The 25,108-nt window shown below is 43.5% G+C and overlaps 1 long non-coding RNA gene and 1 other non-coding gene across 2 annotated transcripts in view; both read left to right on the top strand.

The window, feature by feature from the left end:
- The first annotated feature begins 15,005 nt into the window (after window positions 1-15,005).
- LOC131478392 (uncharacterized) overlaps window positions 15,006-25,108 on the top strand; it is an 11,763-nt gene continuing 1,660 nt past the window's right edge. Inside the window, exons 1-2 of the long non-coding RNA XR_009244450.1 lie at window positions 15,006-15,144; window positions 16,259-16,501. This is a non-coding gene — a long non-coding RNA (uncharacterized LOC131478392). The remainder of the gene's footprint in view (window positions 15,145-16,258; window positions 16,502-25,108) is intronic.
- Window positions 21,676-21,839, top strand: LOC118758780 (U1 spliceosomal RNA). Its single transcript, XR_004995860.2, has one exon. It is a non-coding gene; the product is annotated as a U1 spliceosomal RNA (small nuclear RNA).

The raw sequence follows: 25,108 nt of genomic DNA, 5'->3' as shown, positions 1-25,108 counted from the left end.
TGGAAAGGCAGATTTTCAGAGAGAGGGAGAGACAGAGAGAAAGATTCTCCATTCACTGGTTCATTCCCCAAGTGGCTGCAACCACCAGAGCTGAGCTGAAACGAGACCAGGAGCCAGGAATATCCTCTAGGCCTTCCACACAGGTGCAGGGTCCCAAGGCTCTGGGCAGTCCTCCTCTGCCTTCCCAGGCCACAGGCAGGAAGCTGGACAGGAAGTGGAACAGCCAGGGTAAGATCCAGCACCCACATGGGATCCTGGCACATGCAAGGTGAGGATTTAGCTATTAGGCTACTGTGCTGGGCACTAACGAATAATTTTTAAAAGCTGTGCTCTAAGTATAATGAAAACAACAATAATGGAAATACCTGGGTCTACACCATGAACTGTTCTTTTTAAAAAAGATTTTATTTTACTTGAAAGAAAGAGTCAGAGAAAGAGAAGAAAAAACAAACAGAGAGCAAATTCCGCTTGCTGGCTAACTCATCAAACAGCTGCAAAAGCTAGAGCGGGGCTGGTTCAAAGCTGGGAGCCAGGAGTTTCTTCCAAATCTTCCAATGGACGCATAGGCCCAAGGCCTTGAGCTACCTTCCCCTGCTTTCCCAGGCCATTAGCAGAGAACCAGATCAGCACCCATATGAGACGTTGATGCTGCTGGTGGAGGATTAGCCTGATACACCCACACAAGAAATCATTCTGCAGGCTGTCAACAAGCATGTGAGGTGGAGGACACACTGGGTGGAAAGCTGAGAAGGGGAATTGTTTGCCCCAAGGCCCCACCTGGAGAGCATTAACTCCAGAATGCAACACTAAGCAGCCTCAGCACCACCTGTACCAGTCCTCCGCCAAACCTCCTCCAGCGCCCTCTTCGCTGTCCCTCTGTCGTGTCTGACAACAACTCTCAGTGCTTCCTGCCCTAACCATCACTGTCTCTCTCCCATGTTCTCCCCACCTGTCTCACCCTCATTTCATTCTCCGTCCTGCCGCTGGCATGGTGTCTGAGCGACAACACTCGGATCGTGTCTCTTGCCTGTGGAGGGAGTAAGTAGCTGGGATAGTCTCTGGCTCCCATCTTTTCCCAGGGAGGTTCCCTGCCTCCTTAGCCTGGTGCTTTGCCACACCCCAGTCACCTGCCTCAGTCCCTGCAGTCTTCCTGAACCATACCTTGTTCTTTCCTATTCTCCATGCCTGTGCTTCTATAGGAATGGGCTTCCTTTCCGCCCCCGGCCAGGCACTTCTCATCCACTCCCTGTTCTTCCTCCACTGCCCTATCCCCAGACCCTTCTATGTTGGCTGCCACTGATGATGACAATGACCCCATGTCATTTATGCCCAGTCATCCCCCATCAGCACTTCCCTGAGCACAACACTGAGCAGATGCACCTCAGAGCTTACAAGTTCAGCCCAGCATGAACACAGCTGTTTCTCTCTCTGCTCTTCACTCAGGCTGTTGTGCCTGCTGGGCTATAGCTCAGGATACTGAGCTCCAGGCACCCTACCCTGTGTTTCAGCATCAGCTGTTGGACTGGTGGGTGAATGCTTGGCTTGTAAAACAGGGAGACTGTACATGAAGACATGGGCTGAGTATATAAGGCAAGTCATTTATACTATGTCTCTTGGCACCTGGTCAGAAGATGTTACAGCAGCAGGAACTGACAAACACCTCCATCCTGCTGCAGCCCCGCTGCATCCAGGGTTTGTATGAGTCTCAGATGGATAGCCCCTTCCCTGCAGCAGAAGTTGGAAATCCTACTGGGGGGACCGGACTGGTGCACAAGCCCTGGATGTGTCATAGCCTCTCTAGCCTGCCAGTGGTACACTCCACGAAGTCTAGGGGAGGCGTTCTGCTCTGTCGCAACTAGCCTCTCTCCTGGATCCTGCTCCCACACCCCAATACTGGGTGAACCTTCTCCAATAAGGAGCTCTACTTAGCTGGACCATCTCAGACAAGAAGTGCCCAGCTTGGAGCCATGCTTCCCAGGGATGATCCCATCGTGTGGGCTGATGTCAATCATTACCAGGATCCTGCCTAGAGTAACCCCTATCATATTGTGTCCTGATGAGACCCCTAGTCTATTTAAGGGTACTCCTATCATTGATTCTCCACTGTAGCAAAGGACATGCTGTGGTACAGAACTTCACCCTGCGCTCATGTTCCGTAAATACTGAATGATGACAGGGTCTTTTTTTTTTCCTTGAAAAAGATGAAGACCCCACCTCCCTGGACTCACTTCTGCTGGATGTCTTTGCCAAGAGCAGATTCAGGCTGTCCATCTTGCAGCACAGATCCAGGCTTGAAGATTAGTAAAGTTAGAATTGGTCAGGTTTAATGGTACAGATAATATTTTATTTTTATTTCAATTTTAATACACTATCAACATGCAATGAAGTAAGATATACGGCAACACTTGAGTAAGGAGCTGCCCTCCAACTTATCTTAAGTTACCAATCTGGGACCCATTTTTGAAGTTATTTTTCTGCCAGTCTTGAAAATCTCAGAAAATTTTGGCTTCATCCAGATGATATATTAGGGAGGCTAAAGGTCACCTTAAACTTTGCACAAGAAATCAGAGTAGTGGTTGACCATGACACTGAGAAGTTCTCACCGCAAAGGTACAAAGAAGCCAGAAAAAAAAAAATGGAAACTTCTTTCTTGTGAGCAAGGGACTGATTTCCATCCCAAATACCTTTAGGCATGTTAATTTTCTCATGGAGCTGATAAAATGGACAACCCAATTAAAAAAAATTCTCATGATCACAATTCTTTATTTGCACCTGTTCTTCCATTTTAGCTGTCATCCCAGGGAGGGGGCGGGGAGCTGTACCTGATCCACCCGCGGTTGCTACCACCTAGGATACTGCCTGACACAGAGCAGTTCTGAAAGGTCTGATGAAAAATGATAGGTAACACGCATTAAGTGTTTCCATCGGGCCAGTTGCTGTTTGAATGCTTTATGTACACAGCCTTCAACATTTGCTATTCCACATAATCCTTTGGAGGTGGCAGGGTGCTATTCCAGGTTTAATCAGGTTCCCCTCAGAATTGATAAACTGAACAATTAACCACCAGCAAAAGGGTCATTGTGGATATGATTGGTTGGAATGGGATCAGATTGGAGCGTGGTGGGCCTTTAATTCAAAGCAGGACTGGTGACCCTACAAGCAGCGGACAGCAGAGTGATGGTGAAGGCAGAGAATGGATGACTCAACAGGAGCCAAGGGACACCAGAAAGGAAGGTGAAATAGGCTCTCCCTCAAGCCCTCACAGGGACCCAACTTGGCCGTCACCTGCACGTCAGCCTGCAGAGCTCAGAACTGTGAGAGAATCCATTTCTGTTGTTCAAGACACTTCGTGGGGTACAACGTAATGGCAGTGTTGGGCACCAAAGTCAAGTGGGTCCTGTTACCCTCACTTGAAAGTCATTCAATGTCATTATTCCACCTCTGAATGAGACAAGGATCTGCATACTTTGTCAACTCGTGGAGCTTCTTCCCATTTTATTTATTGTTTTTTTTTCACTTGATACAGATTTCTATTTCACTTTTTATATTTTAGGTTTGTAGAAAACAAATTGCCTGTTCACCATTGTTTCTTGCTTGTCAATTTTGTCTGGAGTCGTATCCCAATGGGCTGGAAAACAATAAGCCTTCAAGGGCAGGCACTGTAATGCAGCACGTTACGTTGCTGCTTTGCATAATTGTGTGCCAGATCAGAGTGCTGGCTGCAGTCCTGGCTGCTACAATTCCTATCTAGCATCCTGCTAATGCTTCCTGGGGGGCAGAGGTAACGGATGGACTGCTTGAGTTATTCCTGTCCACGTGAGAGACCCAGGTGGAGTCCCAGACTCCTGACTGCAGCCTGGCCCTGCTCCAGCTGTTGCAGACATTTGGAGATGCCAACAGCTGGAGATTTGTCTCAACTCTTTCTCTCTTTGCTACTCTGCCTTTAAAATAGTTGAAAATAAATGAACCCTTTTAAAAATAGTAAAATGCCTTAGAATGTGATGACTAAGAAGTTTTTATCTCATATTATTCTTGAGTGATGATTTAGCTGGGTATAAGATACATTTTTTCCCTCTCCCCTTAGCATTTTTAAGTGACTTCAGCAAAAATCTGCTGTCAGGCTAGCTGCCATTATTTGGAAAGTAATCAATTTCTTCTCATCAGTGAATTTTAGGCTTTTTTTCTCTTCTTTTTGTTCTGTGGTTTTCAATTTTGAGATTTAAACACGTAATAGGTATCTCATGGAATGGCTGTGAGAATTACATTAGCTGATGGTTCTGAAATATTTCATAAACTTTGTAACCATGGATTTGGCAGAGAAATTGAAATTTCTCTTGAAATTCAGGTGCATTCAGAAGAGACATCATTGATCTCTGAGACAAGCACCTTGAAATATACAGCCAACTATTTCTCACTAAGTCACAACTTCTTAGTTAAATGAACAATTAATGAGATGTAGGGTCATATAATATCCACCAACCACTGTGAGTGTGATCTAACACGGCAATGTTGGGGTCTTGTCCCTCTGCCCAACCCCCAACCTGCGTCTAGGTACTCCAGGAGTAGATTCCACTCTTGTTGAGAATTCCCCTCTTACTCTGAGGCTGTCTTCCCAAGCCACATCCTTACATTCATTCCCAAACCTAAGGCCATCTGTTTCAATCTTTCCCAGTTCTCCTGGGAAACTAAGGATTCCTAGAGAGTGTGGTAGGAATTTAGGGAGGAAGGATAAAAATGCATTAATGAGCTCCTGAAAAGCATAAGCTGGTTGAAAACAAACACAGGATAGGGAAAAAAACTCCACGGCTCCCTCCCTTCCTTATTGCACAGCCATGTACAATATTTATAAATTGAGTTCTCACCTAACATAGTCATTACTGGCTTCTTAAAGGAACACATCAAATTACACAAAAGGTCAGAGAATGTAAAATACTACACTGCCTGTTATGGGTTAATTTTTAATGTTCTTTATCAACTAAAACATCAAAGAAAAACATATACATCTAAATGAAATGGAGTAACTAACAAAAGTTTTTGGATTATACTGCTGCTGATGTCTGGAGATTTTTTTTTATCCTAAGTATTTGACACTTGCCAGAAATCCCTTCCAACTACCCAAAACATTCAGTAAATGAACACCCAACTTGTATATTTTATAGACAGCCAGCTTGAGGAGGAAGGGAAGAAATGAGGCAGACTGTGAAGTCTTGCTGGCCACAGAGGGCAAGGCGAGGAGAGAGAGACAACAGGACTGTTCATTATTTCCTAAGTGCTGCTTGACTGCCCATCCCACATGCTCCTCTAGTCCTTGTCCATTAGGTTGAGTCAGGCACAAGTTATCTAATCTGAGACTATGGCAAAGACTTAATGTATGTGATCCTCTTGCCAGATGTGCCAAGTTCAAGAAATGTGACAAAATATGTAAGTTATTATTGTCACCATTACTATTATTATAAATAAGGCATTGAGAGAGGCTGGGGTATCCTTCTGAGAAATGAGAAGTCCAATTCAGTTAGGCTGCGGAAACAAGGCTAACATGAGACTTCCAAAGAAGTCCTCAGAAACAGAAGGACCACAATGTCAGCCCAATCCCCCGGCTGCAGCTGCCTTCTAAGTGAGGGAGATGATCTGGCTCTCTCTGGGGATGGCACTTTCATCCCTGTCACCAGCAGGGGCACTGTGGCTTAGATGAGAGATGCAGCCCTGTGAACATCAGGTACCCTGCGGGTTGCTCCCCAAAGCTGCCACCCTCTCCTTTTTACTCCTCTCTCCCAATTCCCTCTGCCTCTGTCACCTGCTCTTATTTTCTATGCATGCTCCATTTTTCCATCATCCGTTTTTTTCCTTTCCCTTTATCTTGGCTACCTCTGGATTTTTCTGACTTTGCAACAAGTCCCCTGGACTCTGACTGCTGGGGATTCTGTGTCCACGGGCTCTCCATGTAGTGGCTTTACCTGCTTCCACACTAGAACCAAGCCTCCAAGGAGGAAGAGATCTCATTGACTTGTTCCCCCCCATGAGCCCAGGCCTTGGAATAGTGCCTAACACAGGCCATCAATGTAAATTTGTAGATGGAAGAAGAAATAAGGAAATCATCCGATTCTTTCCCAAACCATGTTGCACTTTGAGTGTTTCCTATCTTCATTCAAGCAATTCTTCCTCCTCTTCCATTTGCCTCCTCCAGGAAACCTCCCCTGACTGCAGACACTTCTGTAACACCCCACATACCTCTCCGTTATGGACTTCTACATTGTCCTAGGTGTTTGTTATCATGGCAAACCCTACTCTCCACCCCAAATCCTACTTCACACTAAAACTCCCTTGGACAGAGAGCTCTCTCAGTTGCTTTCAAGGTCACAGTGGGTGCTCAGAAAATGCTTATTGGATCATTGTCTGGATGACATTTAATGTCTTTGGCTACTTCCTTGGTCCTCCCCACTCTTCACCTGTTCTCATCACCTGTGCTTTCCCCCCACATGATGAGGATTTTAATATTCAGAATACCCGCATGCCACATCACAGTGCCTCCTAACTCTAGCTGCTGGCCAATGTGTACCTTGCAGATTGCTGAAGGACTGGGCTGCTGTGACCCGTAGAAGAGACCCAGATTGAGTTTCTGATTTTCAACTTCAGCCTGGCCCAGTCCTGGCTGTTGTGGACATTTGGGTAATGAGTTCAGCAAATGGCAGATCTGTCTATCCATTGGCCTGTTTTGTCTTCGTCTCTGCCTCTCTGACAAGTAAAATAAAATTAATGAATTAATGTTTGTATTGGCATAGAAATAAATCTAGAAAGGTACAGGAAAAACTTCAAAAAGTTCATGGGAAGCAAAATTAAAGGCAACTTTATTTGGATACAAACAATTTGTAATTAAAGTGTGTTTTTTTATATAATATGCATTTTCCATGAACTTTTTGACAGCCTTCATGCAACTATGTAAAAAGTGCTTTCTCAGGGTGAAGAGAATGTATTTGGTTTTTTTTCTTCAAAACTTATTTTTATTTGAAAGGCAGATTTTACAGAAAGAGGAGAGACAGAGAAAGAGGTCTTTCATCCTCTGGTTCACTTCCAAAAAGTTGCAATAGCTGGGGCTGAGTCTATCTGAAGCCTGGAGTCAGGAACTTCTTAAAGCTCTCTCCCAGGTGTGCGGGGGCCCAAGACTTCAGACCATCCACTGCTGCTTTCTCGGGCTTAAGCAAAGAGCTATATTGGAATTGGAACAGATAGGACATGAACTGGTACCCATATGGGATTCCAGTACTAACAGGATCAGCATACTACACCACCATACTTGCCTCCATGTATTTGCCTTTTATCTATATTTTCTCAGTTGACCTTTTTCAGTGAGCAGAAACTACTCATGCAATTATATTTGAAGCTATAGGAAAATTATCTGAATGCTTGCCCTTGTTCAGCTCAAAGCATCAACTGCCCAAAGCCAAAAAGGGGACAGTTTGAGACCTAAAAACAACATCTCATACCAAATAGGGGACGGTTTGAGACCTAAGATTTTCAAGGGATAGATTTGATCTGCCTGAATGTCCATCTCCAGGGTGAGTCTAATTCCCCAATGCTCCGACAGTGAAGAATTACCCTTGAGTTGGGTCCGGGGAGGACAGAAAGCAGAGTGCCATTGCCACCTCATGAGTGTGTTAACGCTGTGCAGATCCCCATGCACAGTCCTGTGACATCGTGTCTGCACTATATTGAACTCAGTCACTTGTAGAAAATGTGTAATGTAATAGGAATATTATGCCAGGTGATATTATGGAAAATCCTAATTGATACCCATGTAATTCTTACTAGAGCAAACTATAAAACTTTCAGTGCCATTCTAACTAATCACCCCTGTAGCATTCTGAGCAAATGTAGGTTAATGGTGGCAATCTTAATTTTTTTATTAATTGAATTAATTTTATAATCCCACAATACAAGCTCATGTGGGCATTCATTGCAAGCAAAATGATTGGCTGGAGCACTCAGTCTCTTGGCCTTCGCCAGAACCCCGAATCCTCCCATCCGCCATTAGTGATCTCGGGGACAACTCCATGGGGGTGGTCAGAGCCCAGGGACAACAAATAATGGAGCTGTCAGTGAGAGATGGAGGTGAGCAGACAGCAGGGTGGCTTCAACTGCCCAGCGGCCTCCAAAGTCAAGGGAAGCTGCAATTGCAGCACCTTCTGCTCCTTCTCTACATCTCGGTTTCCTTGCTGATAAATGATTCTTCTGTTTTCATTTTCGTTTATTTGAAAGAGAAACAGACAGAGAAGTCTCACTCTACTGCTCCAGTCCCCTGATTTTTACAATATTCAGGGCTACACCACTCCAAAGGAGGAGTCCAGGCCTCCCAGCTGGGAGGCAGGGACACACAAGCACTGGAACCATCACCTCTCAGGGCACATATCAATAGGTAGAGCTGGGATTCAAACCCGGCTGCTATGAAACAGAATGAGGGCATGGCAAGTGATGTCATAACTGCTGTATCAATGCTTGCCCACAACAAAAGATTTTAATAAGTGAGAGAAAGAAAGGATAAGGAGAAGGAGAGAGGAAGGGAATCACATCATATTCTTACAATTGCGCATTAACTCAATTCTCTTTGTAATCATATCACATTAACATGAAACAAATAGACTGAAAATAGCTGCAAAAGTGAAAATGTGGTCTGTCTTACATGAGTGTATCATATAAGAAAGTATAAATGAATGTGAAAAGTAAGTGTTTAACTATGGTGGAACACTTCATTGATGAAGATGTCAGATTCGGCTCCTTGAGTTTGTGCATTAGTTCTCACTGTTTCCCACCAACACAGCTTACATCAAGCTTGGCTTTATGGCAGCCTCTATCCATCCTTCACTTATTTTACCAAATCACAACACTGTTAGCCTTGCTTTTCCCAAAGTGTGTTCCCTGAAGACTTACCCTGCCAGGTGAATTCTAAATTATAATCTAACAGTTTCCATTAGGGAACTTACAGTACTTCTCAGCATTGTAAAGTCAATGACAAATCCCTCAGAAAACAAATATTTTTAAATTGTCTGACTCTACATTACCTACCCCCATGTTACCTACCTGAATTGTCTAGCCAATCTCATCTAAACACAGAACTCCATTCCTATCCTACCTGCAGAGCACAGCTCAGCAATGCACCACCTATGAGGTCTGCTAATGTGCTTATAATTCCAGCAATCAGAACAATTGATTGGGTTGGAAATAACCACTTCCTGCATCTGCTTACATCCTGTCAGAACAAAGTGGAATTCTCTTTTGATTGTGATTGAATCCCCCAAAAGCAGAAAATGTTAGTGGTTTGGGATAGAGGGTATTTTAGACACACCATTACTCATAGCCCCCGATTGGTTCAGGAATACATCCCACAGTGTCCACAACAAGTGTAACGCTTGGACACCTCCAATGGCAGGGAGCTCAGGGGTGGCTCGTATTGTGATGATATCTCACCTTCTGTTGAACTAAAAGCTGCTTCTCTGAGATTCTAGATCTCATTCTAGAATATTATAGAACAACCCACTCTTTTGTATGTTTCCATACCAGTTCTCCTACTTTCCACTACTATTTTGGGAACTTTCTGTCTTTACACTTCACAGTATAATCAGAATAGAAAAAGAAGATCTTCTTTGAACGGATGGCAGAGAGAAAGAGAGACAACAGCCTTGTTGCTTGAACTACTGAAATAAACCAACAGAAACATTTTGGTTGCAATTCTGAAATCCATTAGGTTCTGAAAACATTGGAGTTTTTAATAAGCTTGGAGTCAACATGTTTGGTGATAAGACATGATTTCAACTTATGTGAAGTAGTTATAGTTTTCTTCTAGTTTATGTGGATTTGTAGACATTTCATTTAAAAACTAATGTGCTTGATCACAGGAATAGGAATCTGTTTCCATAGACCCCACTGGGGTCACACAAATTAAGGTAAATTTGCTGTATGAACTTTCATAAATCAGACAATCCTTTTTCGGAATTGCTAAAATGGTGTGTTGTGGTGTCTAATAGCATTTGGAGGCTGTACTATATTTATGAGCTGCTACAAGAATGTGTGGAGAACAGAATGTGCTACATGATTTTTTTAATTAAAGATAGAAATAAATCTTATTTATTTAAAAAAAAAAAGCAGGTGAGTCTGTCACGTATTAGGCCATTCAACAGATAGCAGCCCTCACTAACTGGAGTCCAGGGACTACAGAACAGGTAAATAAGACAAGGGGCCAGGAAATAACTTGTGAAGACCCTTTGACCTCAATTAACACCAGCATCGCCTTGCAGTCCTGGTTCCAGCCATCTTGCTGCACATTCTATCCTATCTGCTAAGAGAAACTGTTTGCCATACCTCCCACTTCTGCTCTCCTGCTCATCTTACATCCTTATAAATGTCACTTCTCAGAGAGGCCTGCCCAAGCCACCTCTCCCGTCTAAACTACATTCTGCTCAATTCATCTTTCTCTATTACTCTATTCTTTTCCTTCAGAGAACTCTTGGCAATGTGTAAGGAGTTGCTTACTTCTTTATTTATTAGCTTGATGTATACATAGTCTCCTAGATTATGAATTAGTCTCCACCAAAAGTAAGTCCTTGATCAATACCAATCCAGTGAGTCACAGCCAGGCATTGTACAGTCTATTCCAGAAATGGAACCTATTCAGGTGTTCATCACAACCCCCTTGAATTTTCAGATTTTTTAGATACAAGGGAAGTCACAGATCCAGAGGCTCACCGTTGGAACCCAGAATCCTGCAGGGTACACCCTTACACAGTTGAGCACAGCAACACTATCCAGAAAGTATTTGTTTTAAGCCACTTAGCAATGGTGCTGCCGCCAAAGGATGAGCAGCTGTCTGATCCTCTGCCCACTTTTGTTACAACCATGGCCAGAGGGGTTTAATAATGAACAGGAAGTCTAATTAGCCTCGCCCATCACATCAAGCCTGGAGATAATTCCTTGTTCCTTGTGAGCCCAAGAATGGATTCTTCTGTTTATATATCATGTTAATAATTCATTGGCTAATAATTCTCTGGTTCCCATAAGGTTGTCGTGTCCTCCTGTGTCCCTCTAATTTCCTGAGCTGGGTCACTGGACTGTCCTCATGTGGATCTGAGTCTCCATAAGGGGGCTGTTTGAAAACAAGGCCATGATAAATCATTCAGAATGCCATCAAATTTTATGAGGAAGCTGCTCGTTTTGCGCTTGTTCAGAGACATTCTTTTTTTTTTTTTTTTTGAAAGATTTGTCTATTTTTATTGGAAAGTCAGTTATATAGAGAAGAGGCAGAAAAGAAGATCTTCCATCCACTGATTCACTCCCCAAGTGGCCACAACGGCCAAAGTTGAGCTGATCCAAGCCAGAAGATTATTCCAGGTCTCCCATGTGGGTGCAGGGTCCCAAGGGATTGGGCCGTCCTCTACTGCTTTTCCAGGCCACAAGCAGGGAGCTGGATGGGAAGCAGGGCTTCCAGGACAGGAACCAGTGCCTACATGGGATCCCAATGCATGTGAGCAAGGACTTTAGCCACTAGGCTATTGTGCCGGGCCCGGGAGTGAATCTTAAAGCTAATCAGGTATCCATGGGAAATGTACAGCAGAATCTGGTTCTGCCAAGATGGTAGGAAGCTGTGCCCTCCTGGATGCTCAGGAAAGTGCCATAATAGCAGAGAGACTAGGAAGTCTCCTTAGTGAAGGCTGATCCTGCAGAGGCAGAGCAGCTGGGAGTGGGGTCATGGACTTGATCCTGGGCCAGTGGCAAGCCTGTGGAACAGGGGCTGTGATTTCAGATTTCAGCAACAAGAATAAGTGAGAAGCCCAAGCTATGTGCACTTCGATGTGAGTGCTTATAGAAGCGCCTCCACAGTGAGAGATGGAAGAAATACTTGATGTTGAAAACTGTCCCAAGCCACAGAAACTGATTAGATTGTATAGACATTACCCTTAGCCCAAATCCAATCCTAATGCTACTACTCCATTTACAAGACACCACACAGAGGGCAGTTGTTTTTTTTTTAATAAAATCGAATATATATATTTATTTATTTGAAATTCTGAGTTCTAGAGAGAGGGAGAGACCTAGAGATCTTCTACCCATTGGTTCTTTCCTCAAATGACTGCACAAAATACTGCTGAGCCGATCTGAAGCCGGGAGCCCTTTCTGAGTCTCCCACATGAGTGCAGAGTCCCAAAGACACCACCACAGGGAGTCCCAGGCCATAAGCAGGGAGCTGGATGCAAGTGGAACAGCCGGAACCCAAGGCAGTGCCTTTATGGGATGCTGGTGCTTGGAAATGGAGCATTAGCCTGTTGAGTCACAATGCCTACACTAAGACAGTCATTAAGAAATGCTAAATAGTTCTTCCCCATCAGGTTTCAAACCTCATGCTGTCTGTGAGTGCTTGTTGATGGCCCTGCCCCAGCAGCTCACTGGAGTCTTGTGTGATATACATTTTTTTTAAGATTTATCAGTTTATTTACTGGAAAAACTGAACAGCAACAGCCATAGTAGCGGCAGCAGCAGTAGAAAGATAAAGAAAGATCTAATATAATTAATTTATTCAAATAGTCAGCAAGTGTTTATTAAACCTCTACAGTAATAAAAGCTAACAATCGCTAACTTGACTAAGCAGTTCCCTGGATAGGACATAATCCTCTGTCTTTTCTGTGCGTTCTATCACTTTAAACACAGCAAAGGTTTGGGTTCAAAGACTCAGGAACCAGCCTTCTGATGTTAAAACTCAAACTTTGCTGTTTAGACACGTGACTTTGCCTCTCTGAGACTCAGTTTCTTCATCTGTAAGTTGAAAATTATAATAAGACTGTATCTTTCAGCACTGTGTTTGCTTAAAAGTCAAAGAAGTAAAAAGAAAGAGAAAAACAAGACTAGAGAAAGCTCTGCTGAATGCACTTACCCAGTTCCCGCTGGGGTCAGCTGGGGCCAAAGCTGAAGCTGGGAGGGAGGCACTCAATCCATCTTCCCCCTGTGGGTACCGTGAGTCCAGTTATTTTAACCATGTCTGCTGCCTTCCCGGGTGAAAATTGGCAGGAAGCTGGAGTCAGAAGCCAGAGGTCTTGACCAAACCCAGGTACTCTGATGTGAGGCGTGAGGGCCTTAATTGCCAAATGCTGCATTCCTCTAGACTACTGATTCTCAAAGTTGGAGTGAGTAGTAATAGATACTTGGCTCTTTTAAATGCCACTTCTCAATGGCAAGTGCTACATTGGCATCAGCTCTTCATTTTTCAAAGAGGTCCTACATGATGACTACTATAATAATGCTAATTTTATAGTTAAAGAGGTCCTCCGACTTGCCCAAGGTCAAAAAAGTAGTACTTAGCAAAGTCAGGATTCCAAGCCAGGGTGCCCATTGCCAGCACCCGGACATTCTGCCAAGGTGAATCCGGGATTGGGCAGAGAGATTAACTGCCTAAAGAGGAGATTCTTTGCTAAAGATCTAAGAGCCCCAAGGGCAGGAATTTTTCGTGAACCAATTCACAGTGACCAGCCCTGCCTCCTGCAATCGAGAAGGGGAGCTCTTCCCACTCAAACTTCATTTTTCAAGGTGCAGTAGAACAGAATGGGTAACCTTTTTTGCTCCCTGAAGTTAAAAATACCTTTTAAAAATGAGTTTGTCGTGTCTTATTGCATAATACTGAGCAGTATTTATAGAATGTGGAAATGAGTATGAAAACTTGTATTTTGATTCATGGCACCTTCAGAGTGGTGCTTTCATTAATAACACTGACTTGAGTTTTTCCTCCCAAATTATTGGCATGTTGCCTTTACAAATATATTTCTCAGTGGGGTCGGGGAGTAACTGGAGAGTAGAGGGGTAGGAAAAAGGGAAGACACATTCCTAAACACACAGACATGGCCAATTTCTGCAAAAGCAAGCATTGGATATATTTTGCATGTCAGCATGAGAGCTACGTTCTGTCAACTTTTACCATGAGGACTTTGTCTCCTAATGTTGGGCACTGTTAATTCACTAGGCAGAAGTTAACGCACACCCATTTTTCTTCAGTTAATGTTCAAGAAAGGATTTCATTGGAACAACATTAATAAACACGCACAAACACACACAAATGAGGTACTAACCAGTAATAGGAAATACTGGTATCCCTACCATTTTTGTTATATTGATCACAAAATTAGGTGAGCAAACACAGGACGCACATCAGCCTATTCATAAAAAGGTGTTGATGTTTAAAGGATGTTTGCATCCCATCAGGAAATGTGGGAAGGATCTTCCTAAAAGTTCATGGAAAAAAACGTGTGGACTTTATTTATTTATTTATTGCCAAAATGAACATCTTGTAATATCATTTTCTACAGACACCTTGAAATACCCTTGAGTTGTGAAGTTTTGCCAAGCAGTCAGGTGGCTACTTTTATTTCTTTTGTTAGAAACTTCAGTGCCCCTCACATTTTAAGATCTTACTTAAAAAACAAACCTGCAGGCTGTGGTTGCCCAAAAGACCCCTTGTTGAGCACAGTAAAGGTCTCCTGCTGATCAGATTTCCCCCATTCTTTTCTTTAAGCAAACACTGCAGGTCTGCTGCAGTGGCCCAAGATATCACTTCAAACCCCCTTCAGGCAGTTTGAAAGGCCTCCAAAAAAGCATGACATTCAATCAACGTCCGGTAAGGAAAGTTTTAATGAATAAACTTAGTAAATTAGAGCGCATGGCGGCAGAGCGATTAACTCTCATTTGTGCATTAGTGCTGAAATTAATTAAAACGTTGAAGCCATAGAAGGCAGGCTACCTCGTCAGGACCCAACTCTGCCCTCAGAGTCTGCCTGGATGCAGGAGTGATTCATCTTATACAGATGAGAGGGAAATAAAAGAGAAAGAAGAGTCAGGACAAATGTGTTTTCAATGGTGCTTAGCAGAGGGGAGACCACGGGGACTTGCAAGCAAGGCTACTGGAGTGTGACATCATAATATCATATGTACATTGTGGAATGGCATGAAAAGGACTCCGAGCTCCCACCCTGCACTCTCTTCTTTGGGTTGGGAGTTGTGTGTGTTAACTTCTCTGCCAGGTAGGCTGCTTCACGAGTACTCACCAATTAGCCTCTTTGCCCTGACTCATTTTACAACTGTTTGCCACCATGAATGTTTAAGCAGTGACGTGAAAAGGTAGGCTTTAGTGCCCTGGTGGATTTCCCCAAGATCAGCTCCATGGATTATATGAAAGTATAATGGCTTCAAACAGGCTCTCAGACACACAACAACGAATTTATTGTTAAATTCCCTTGACAACGTGTAGAGCAGAAGTCGTCTTTTCAAGAAACCCCAAATATTCCATTCCCATTAGGATTTTAAATACCTTGTAAACTCTATTTCTTTCCAGAACTATGGGTCTGTGGATCTTCTTATAGAAACCCATTACCATGCAGCTGTTTAACAAATCCATGCCTGCTTAAAATTATAGATGACAGCCCATTTCATAAAGAGGAAAGTCTTCTTTGACAGAAAAACAATCTCAGTTGGTTGTCCTTGGGTAACAAATGGACTTGTGTCATGCTCATACAGCAACCAAGACAGTGCAGCAATAAGCTGCTATTCCTACTTCAAGGGAGCCGCTTAAGGCATCTGCAGAATTCAGTGACCTCCTGGGAGTCTGAATTCTTTCCACTGGCAGAAAAATCACAATGATTTGCTATGGATCTACATTTATAACTTTAAAAACTGTCCGTCTTCCTTATTTTTTGCTGTATAGATTTCTTGTCAGCAACAATGTCAGAGGTCACTGCCAGAGTGTCCCTTTGGTACCCATTAACTATAACCAGCAAACTTGTTCACTATTGATCCACTGTGTCTAAGTATCTATTATGGTGGTTATAAAAGGTGGCTTCACATCTTTCTAAACAGATAATTCATAAAGGCCAAGGGGTCATGGTGTGTGATATATTATTGTCTCATTGTGACCAGCACTGAATAGAGGGACAAAGAGGATGAGAAGGAGGTGCTAAGGGTTGTGAATGTTGAACTAGAAAGGTGCAAAGTTGTGTGTCAACTGGACACATTAACATCCATCTGAATAATAATAGCCATTAATAATATTTGTTCATAACCTCATTATCGATTCACTCAGAAGTAGAGTTTCCTAGAGAGAATGAAGACAGAGTTGATTTTTTTCTTTTAACCACGAAAGTTCAGTTGAGGTTGAACCCTATGATGGAAATCAACTGATGACAATAAAACATTCTAGTGGCCATTTATTGGATTCTGGATTTGATGTATTTTGTAGGTAATATGTCATCAGGGTAAAGCCACTGTTGGAGGATAGAAGCTTCAACATGAAGTGTTCAAGATGTGCTGGACCTGAATGAGCTCAGCACATCACTGCTTCCCTTTGGGGTTGTTGGATTTGCCCAACTATACTATTGAAACTCGACAGGTTTGGAATAAACAGTCAGCAACTTACTGCGGAGGTCATTACTAATGTTCTCCACTTTCCCAGCCTAAAGTACAGCATCTCATTAGGAAAATGGTAAGGATATAATAAGTGAGCCTTGCTCACAAGTCATCTGGCATTGGGTTCGTTTAACACCCTGCAGACCATGAGCTTTCTCAATACCACAGTTTGGAGGAAAGTAAATGGGGATGATGCATCCCTCAAACTCTGAACAGTAAAATGCGACAGAACATTGAAATAAGGGAAACAAAAAGCCACGAAGCCATAAGCTGAATCTTTGTTGCCAGACAAGGTCTTCCAGGAGAGGAGGAAGGAGACACCAAGTGTGGCTCTTCAAAGCCATTCCTGAACACACACCAAAGTGCACACACATTCCCACCTGACTGGACCTGCCTTGGAAACCAGACTTTGCTACAGCCTCTTTGCATTTTTGCCTACAAAGACTAAGGGAACACTGCCAGACTTCAGGTGGAAACAATCATCCCCTGGCTTTGTTTCTGTGTAAAAATGTTAGGCAGTCTTCTCATTGGCTGGGTGGATTACAAACTGCTCTACACATGTGGAAGCTCCCAGGACTATGTTGGGGGAAAGGCAAGACAGACCCTTCTAGCTACAGAGGAGAGATGAAGAAAGGCACCAGGATGGGCATGCACATATGTGGGAGCTGTGAAACTGCTTCACTGGTGTCTTACAAAGCCCCACTCATCTCGAGTGTCTCCCAGTTCTACAGCTCTGCACGTGAAAGCATTCAAAGAGAAAACCAAGAACAATGTATTTCCTAGAAGCAACCGATCTAAGTTAATAGTCTGACCCAGCTAACAGTTTTTCTTCTTTATGTGAAACCCCAGTTATCAGGACAACCAAGACTTGGAGAGAATTGCCCTTCCATGCCTATAGTTCTTGACCTTGTTGTGGAGCAAGAATACTTTTGAGGCTACAACAACATATCAATTCCTGTTGAGAAAAATTCCCCTCCACACAACATTTTGCATCTATCTTACAGACTTGTAACTCCTGGTGCCATCATTGCTCACTTAAGAAGCCTTTTAAGGAGAGGTTTTTTTTTTTTTTTTTAAATATATAAGCATTGATAGGTCTTTTCTGTCCTCCTTTCTTCAATTCAGTAAAGAATGAAGCTCAGCGAGTAACCAGCCATTATAACTTTTACATACCAAATAATATTGTCCTTAATAATACTAATATCCAAGTGGCATCTAAGTGGTCTTGGTGGACATCTCTAGTCTTTGTAATAATTTTTATTTTTGTTTAATGTTTGGTGATGTTGTAAAAAGTGACTACTGTTTCAAAATGTGACCTCTGTGAGGTTTAAAACTTACTGAATCAGATGAGATATGAAAGCGCTCAATATAATGTATGACTTAAAGCCATGTTTTTTAAACTTTAATGGGAAATGTCTGACTCTTAGATCACTGTTTCCAAAGTCTGGCAGACAGAAACATGTCTTTTAGAAAAGCCTAATTTATATACCAAACAGAGATCCAGACAGGAGAAAGGATGCCTTCTCTGTCTGCCTCATGCAAACCTGAGCCTTGCATTTGCTTTGAACTGACCATAACTCCAGCCATGTCCTAACAATGATTGCTCATCCTGTTTTTCTCCCAAAGATTCTTCCAGCATTGTGTTGGGCAGTGGAACACCTGACTTTGCTCTCTGACACTCATTGTCTCCTGGGAGGACATATGTATGTGTACTCCCCAGTGGCTGCTGTGGTCACTAAGATGGCAGCCATTCTCTTCCCCTTTCTGGAAGAACAATGCTTTCATCTGGGAACCTGCCATTCATCTGGGACTAACCAATCATGGCAATCCCACATACTCTTGTCCATGATTGGGTAAAACATTCTGCAATCAGCCAACCCCTGCTTAACTGACGTCACTAACCAGTCAAAAGATGGGAATTGGACCTAAGCAGAACTCATCACACTACAAGGCACCACAACTCAGGAAGCCTCTCTCCCTATCCAGCTATAGGCGTTGTCTCAATCGCTATCGGAAATTGTGTTGCCACCATCAGGAAAGTTAAAAAGAGAACAAAACCAAGTAGCCCCCCAAATTCCTGACTATTACCCCTATATTGTAGAGTGAGATTACCTTATGGGACTCTTTAGAAGGAACACAAGGATAAGCATAATTATACTGGTGGGAATGTCTCATTGGAAGGCATGCTTGAACTGCATTTTGAAGGTTGAATAGGAGTTGGATGAGCAAAGGAAAAAAGATTGTAAAGAGAACAACTAGGCAGAACTAGACTGGTGCCTTCATGGGTGTTTGACTAGAGTGAAGGGAGTATGGTGTGGCAGTGGGAGGGAGGAAGAGAAACCAGGTGAGACAAACAGGAATCAGACCATGCTGTGCCTTGCCAGCACTCCATACGAACATGGCTTTTCCTGTTGCTGGCAATTGGGAGCCATCAAAGGATGTTAAGCTCTGGAGTGGCTGGGTGGATTTTGTATTTTAGACACAACAGTGCTACCCAGAGTGAAGTAGAGAGAATGGTGCTAGAAGCAGGGAGAGCTGTGTAAGAATTTCCATTTGCTGGAATTTCCAAGCATTCTTTCCCAACAAGAGCAACTAAAGGCCTCTCTGGATAGTTCAGGGAAGTTTCTATGTAGACAATTTCAAAGCAGTTAGTATTGATCAGCATCTGGAAGAGGATCCACGTCATGAAACAATGGCTGAGCACTGATGACCCAGAACATAGAATTGTGAATGAGCTCTATGCTTGCTGTGTGGTCTTTGGTTAGCTGCTTAACTTCTCTGATATTCTCTCTCCTTGTCTTTAAAGATCCTAATACCCATCTTCCTCTGCTTGGGTAAGCAAAATAAGCTAAAGCAGATAAGATAAGCCAACAAGGGAATAAAGGTTAGATTAACAACTCTTTGGACAACTGGAGAACTGGATGACATGACAGATTTCCCCTACTTACACTAAATATGTGATTACAGATTTCAAAACATGAGGCTCAGTATTTTGGGAAATGTTATTCGAGCATGTTATCACTACTACCTTTGGAGAAAAGTTTAATTCTCATAGATTATTATTTTAAATAAGAGCAGACCTTCCCACGGGGCATGCAGAAGCTTCTGTTTGGTCATTAATTAAAACAGCATGCTTGAGAGCCCTGTGGATGTGTAGCCCCTCACTCTTGGGCCCCAGAGGAAGTGTGATCATAAATTGCTTGGGAATGAATTCACTCGGAATTTTCCATATGACACAAAGGGCTTAAGAGATGAGATTTTGGTCCAGGTGCAAAGGACACTGCCCAGCTGATTTGCACAGCCTCAGGGCAGGGGTTCCTCTGTCCTCTTTTCAGTGAACCTGACCTATGGGTCCTAAAGCTGAGTGGGAAAACAGAAGAAAGGACTGAGATGGGCTAGTGGGAAGTGGGTGCCAACCTGCTGGTGCTTTCACCCACTAAAATATAGTGATGTAAGGTGCCGTAGGTCAGGGGTTAGCCATCCGAGGCATCTGGGTTTGAGTTCTGCTTGCTAACTTATTAGCTGAGTGACCTTAGACAAATGACCCAGGCTCTCTGAGCTAAAACTTTTTTATTTATAGAAAACAAGATATACCTACCACTATCCTATAAAGTAGGAGCGTACCTTCTTCCAGATTTATAGATTAAATAGAACACACATGAAAAGCAGGTACTCAGTATGATGAGTCTATGACAGATGGTTAACAAATATGTTATTCTTTATGAACATCTATAATCTGGGATCTGTTATTTCCATCAGCAATATTTTAGGAAACTACCTTTGCTGATCAGGTGTAGTCTTGGTGCCCTCAGGTGCCCTTGGTGCCCTATATTCAAAGCTGAATGGATCCCTGGAGACTCTGCCTCCCTGACTTCTCCTGCTCACATCTAGGACAGCCATGAGGTAAGCATGATTCCCAAGTTCAGCCCATCAGAATCACTCTCCTGGGATTTTGATTCAGGTACAGCAAATTGGTGTCAAGAAAATTAGTGGGATAGTGCTGAAAGAAGATAGCCCTCACACCCTTTGCTCCTGTTGGTGCCCAAAAACCTTCCTCCAAAGTTAAGGACATGGTCTGTTTCTGCAACTTGCAACTAAAGAATTAAGACATTATTTTTTTGCCCATAAGAAAACCAGTGTTTCCTTTTGCAACCACCTTCTGTTTTTACTCCAATGTACCCAAGTACCCCACCCTCATGGTCCTAAGTAGAATGTTCTGCAAGCACAGTCTAAATTTTCAGAGATTTCTGCCTATCTCCAGAATGCCTTTTCTACTTGGATGTCCACATCCAGTTCTCATCCTCCCATAGACCCAGCTTAGCTCACTCTGTAATTGCTTTGGGGAACTCAGTGACTATCCCTGACCCAGCAGCACAAAAATATTTAAGTTTCTCCACCTTCTGGGGGAAGTGTTTACTGCACCTGCCAGTTCGTCTTACATTATTTGCAGCTATCAGGTCTGTGTGCTCTTTTGGGGATGATGGTGTCCAGCTTTGCGTCTCTGGTACCTGATTCAGAGCAACAACACAATCCTAGTTGAATGAGTGAATGATAATTCTTACAAATGCATAAAACAAACAATAGCAGAAACATACAGCACCACTTACAAAGCTCCATCCACATGCCAAGCACCAAATCAATATATACCCAGTGAATCTTCTTAATACATGAAATGGATGTCATTTTCCCAGTTCCACAGATGAGAAACTGAGGCACAGTGAGTCCACCTGTCCACAGTGACCTACAGGGCTAACAGGTGAAACAGTTGCGTTTCCTGCAACAGGTGTTTAGGACACTGCTTGTTCTGGAGCAAGTCCCTGGGGCTTGAACTAGTGCCAGCTCATTCTATCAGGACGCGGCCTGATTTTACAATTTGGGGGTGGGAAGCAGGAGGAGTCTGTCACCTTGAAAAAAGCGTTGACAGGGCAGGCAGAGCGCTGGTACAACAGGGCTAACTTTGAGCTAAGTGATGCTGGAGGGCTAATGTTGGAGAGAACAAAGCAAAGAATCCTTCCCAAGATTTGACCATTCTGAGCCAGCAAGGTACCCAGAAAAAACCCTAGTGCCTATAGTCATCTCATTTTAGCCTTGATTGAATTCATGATGCTGGATTCTGTGTTCAGTGAAGGATCATGGTTCGATGTTTAAGTTTTGAAGAGTCCTGCAGGTGAGACCTGGCTCAGCTGTTTGCTACTGTGGGTATGTATGTATGTGTGCATGTGTATGTGTGAGAGAGAAAGAGAGAGAGAGAGACTTACCTGGCAGGAGAGATACCATGATCATGAAGGTGATTTTCCCAGGGCGAGTCTTATCCATTGCACTCCAGATATGCTGACCCCTGTGATTTCCCCAAATGTGAAAAACTCAACTGCATAATTTGTGGTAGTGGAGGACTGCATTTGCGCTCTCCCCTGGTTAAAAAGAGAGAGAGACCTTGGGCAAATTCCATAACCTCTAGGTGACTCAGTCTCTTCATCTGTAGAATGGGAAATGGTAAAAAGCCTGTGTGTTATAGAATGCCCATGGAAACTAAATGGCGAAATAACATGGAAATTGCCTTGGTACGCTTGGCAGCTACCCATCACATGGTAGTCATATGCAAATATTAATGCAAAAATTTATGCCGATTATGGTAGAGTGAATAATAGCAGTTTGGGTCTTCAAGGGAGCAAAGGAAAAGAAAAGAGAAGGATAAAAAGGGCATTACCCATGTCCCACTTTGCCAAAGCGAGCACAGCCCCTGAGAGTGAACTTGAAGTTGCATTGCTAGCCACCCAGTTCTCCGCAGGGTCCTGTTGGCTTTGAGCACAGGCTAGGGTCTATGGTTCACATGTCCCATTGTGATGTAATGATGAGTGATGGCTCTGAGGGATCCCTCCATATAACAAACCCGATTTGGACTACTGTTTCCACTCTCCAAATTTCCAGTTTCAAAAAAACAAAAAATAGAAACTCATCAAATGACAAGTTTGATTAAAAAGGTTCATCTTATTGCTAGCACCTTTTGCCAAAGAGCCATATTGTCTCACAAATCCTGAGCCATGAGTGGCAAAGCTGGCAGCAGTTTCATCCTACAGGAGAAGAAAGTGGTCATGATCTTCCCAGAGTCCACCGGAACACAGGGCCCTTCACCCCAAACCTGATAGATTTCCCACCTGGATTTCTTTTGTGCTTTCAACATGGCCAATTCTGGTTTCAGATCCAGAAGGTCTGGAAGCACTTCTTGCAGAAACCAGACTTTAGGAGCTGGCATTGTATCAAAGCATGTAAAGCTACTGCCTGCAACATGGACATCCCATGTGGGCACTGGTTCAAGCCCCAGTTGTTCCATTTCCAATACAACTCTCCACTAATATGCCTGGGAAAGCAGTGAAAAATGGCCCAAAGTGCTTGGGACCCTGGCACCCACATGGGAGACCTAGAAAATGCTCTGGCTCATGATTTCTGTCATTACAGCCATTTGGGGAGTAAACCAGTGGATGAAAGAACTCTCTTTTTATGTAACTCTGACTTTCAAATAAGTAAATCTTCTTAAAACATAAACTCTATCATAAAACTTTCGATTAGCTACAAAATAAATATTGACAAATTATATTTTAAGGTAAGAAATAAATGTATTTTCTCGATACAGCTATGTGTTTCATGTTTTAATAACCACAGTCTGCCTGGCTCACAAATCAGATCTACTCCTTGAGAGGTCTTTGGGTTGACCACTGGGGTGGTGGTGAGAGTAAGCATCACCATGCATCGGTAGCCTTATCCACACTTACCACCATGTCCATCAGCCCTGCCCAGGCGGAATTTGATCGGATGAAAATCACTCTACTGCAAGCCTTTCTCTATGCTATCAGTGCTGAGCCCTGAGGCAACAGTGATACAATGAGCACTGTCAAAAAGCAAGGAGCCCAGAACAGGTTGGAGAGGTAACACTTCGGATCATATTGAGGTGTCACCTCTGCACAGCTGTTATCTGTGTGAACTCCCACTTCTGGGAGACAGAACAATTTGCAATGTAACAATGAATGAAAATATTGACTTATGCATTCACTCTGTGGGCAGCTGGTAACCCGACTGCAGCAGTCACCAGCAGGAATGGGCCCCTGGCATGCTCAGCGTCCTTCCTATGGAATGCCCAAAGGGCACCTCGTGCCTGAATCAAGGACCAGCCCTTTCCCACATTGATGTTATTTGTGGCTGGAGTCAAACATGACACCTTCTCCCATCTGCAGCTTTTGAGCTGCGCTGAAGAGATGAGCCGGATCAAAATGCAATCCCTAAAATGCGGCCCGCATAGTGGCCCTGCCTGTCTGCCTCACAAAGGTTGAGAGTCCTCTGTTGATTCTAATTAGGGAAGTGTTCCGTGGTCTCTTTCCCCGGAGGCGGGAAACAGGAGAGACCAGGAGCCTTACAAAGCTGCATTTTGCCTCGCCTGGCTGATGTCAAACGTGCTACCCGCCACCCCCCACCAATCCCAAAAACCCATCAGCTTAAGTGCCACCCCCTCCCCAGCTCTCATAAACTTTCATCTTGTTCCCAGGATCCACCAAAGTAAATAAGATGTCCACCTAGATAATGGAAACCCCACCAGCTCTCAGTTAGTGCCTTTTCATGCCAATTAAGCACGTTTTATGCAGTCATCGTGGCTGCATCAATGACTGTGTCTCCAGACGCCAATGGGGCCGCAGCAGACCTCAGCCGAGCCGAGAAAATACATTTCATGTGAGTTTTCTCTCTGTCGTATTCTAACCACTTGGCAACGGCCTCAGTTGAAACACATTGATTCTCAGAGATATATATGGATATATAAGCTGATGAGCCACCTTATTTGTGGATGATTACTGATAAAGACCTCAGAGTGCTTAATTTAAATTAATACTTCCTCCATTAATGAAAATCCAACTTCAAGCATAAGAAGTCTTGACAGATGCACTTACTGCACAAACATACATTTGTCTACGCCAAGTCAATTGAACATGCAATCATATTGGGTCGGGGTTATAATTGATAATGATTCTACAATTATTACTTCGCTTAGGTGTGTGTTATTCACTGGAGTTGCTCTGAGCACCTAATGAGGTTTTCTCCTTCCTTGTGAAGAGCCACTTGGAAGGACAGAGAAATACAAGGGGGCTTCAGAAAGTTCACACACACAAAAACCTACGTGTGGCTTTTCAGAAATGTTCATACCGAAGGAAACTTATTTTTGAATTCTGTTTTGGGTTTTGAAGGGTGTTTGCGTGTTCCATTGTACAGCAGGTGACCTCAGAATACTGGGTCACTTTTGAGAGGAAGAGTAAGAGATTCTCTTGCTGCCTCCCCCACCCTCATTCTCCTCTGCTTTATAAAGCAAAACGGAAAGGTGCCAGGGCAACCCACATTAAAGAAGGGACAAAAGATGTCAAATGTTAAGACGCAGGGATTAGGCAAAATTGGGTTATTGATTAAGCAACGTGTTGATAACCTGAGGTTTGTGGCCACCAAATACCAGCCTTGTGCCTCTCAGAGTTTATTGGCCAATTTCTTACAAGATGTGTGAGCTTGTCGTGCTGCCGCCAGCAAAGCCGCCAGTGGCCGGCCAGCCCTGAGTGACAGCGACTCAGCGTCTGGAAGCCCCACTGGGCTGTGAAATGAACAAGGCTCCCGGTGCCCCCTGCTTGGGCCTCCAGGAGCCAGCATCCCCCGA

This window comes from Ochotona princeps, chromosome 2, assembly GCF_030435755.1.
Source record: "Ochotona princeps isolate mOchPri1 chromosome 2, mOchPri1.hap1, whole genome shotgun sequence".
Classification (NCBI taxonomy): Eukaryota; Metazoa; Chordata; class Mammalia; order Lagomorpha; family Ochotonidae; genus Ochotona; species Ochotona princeps.
This window is presented reverse-complemented; position numbering and strand designations above follow the sequence as displayed.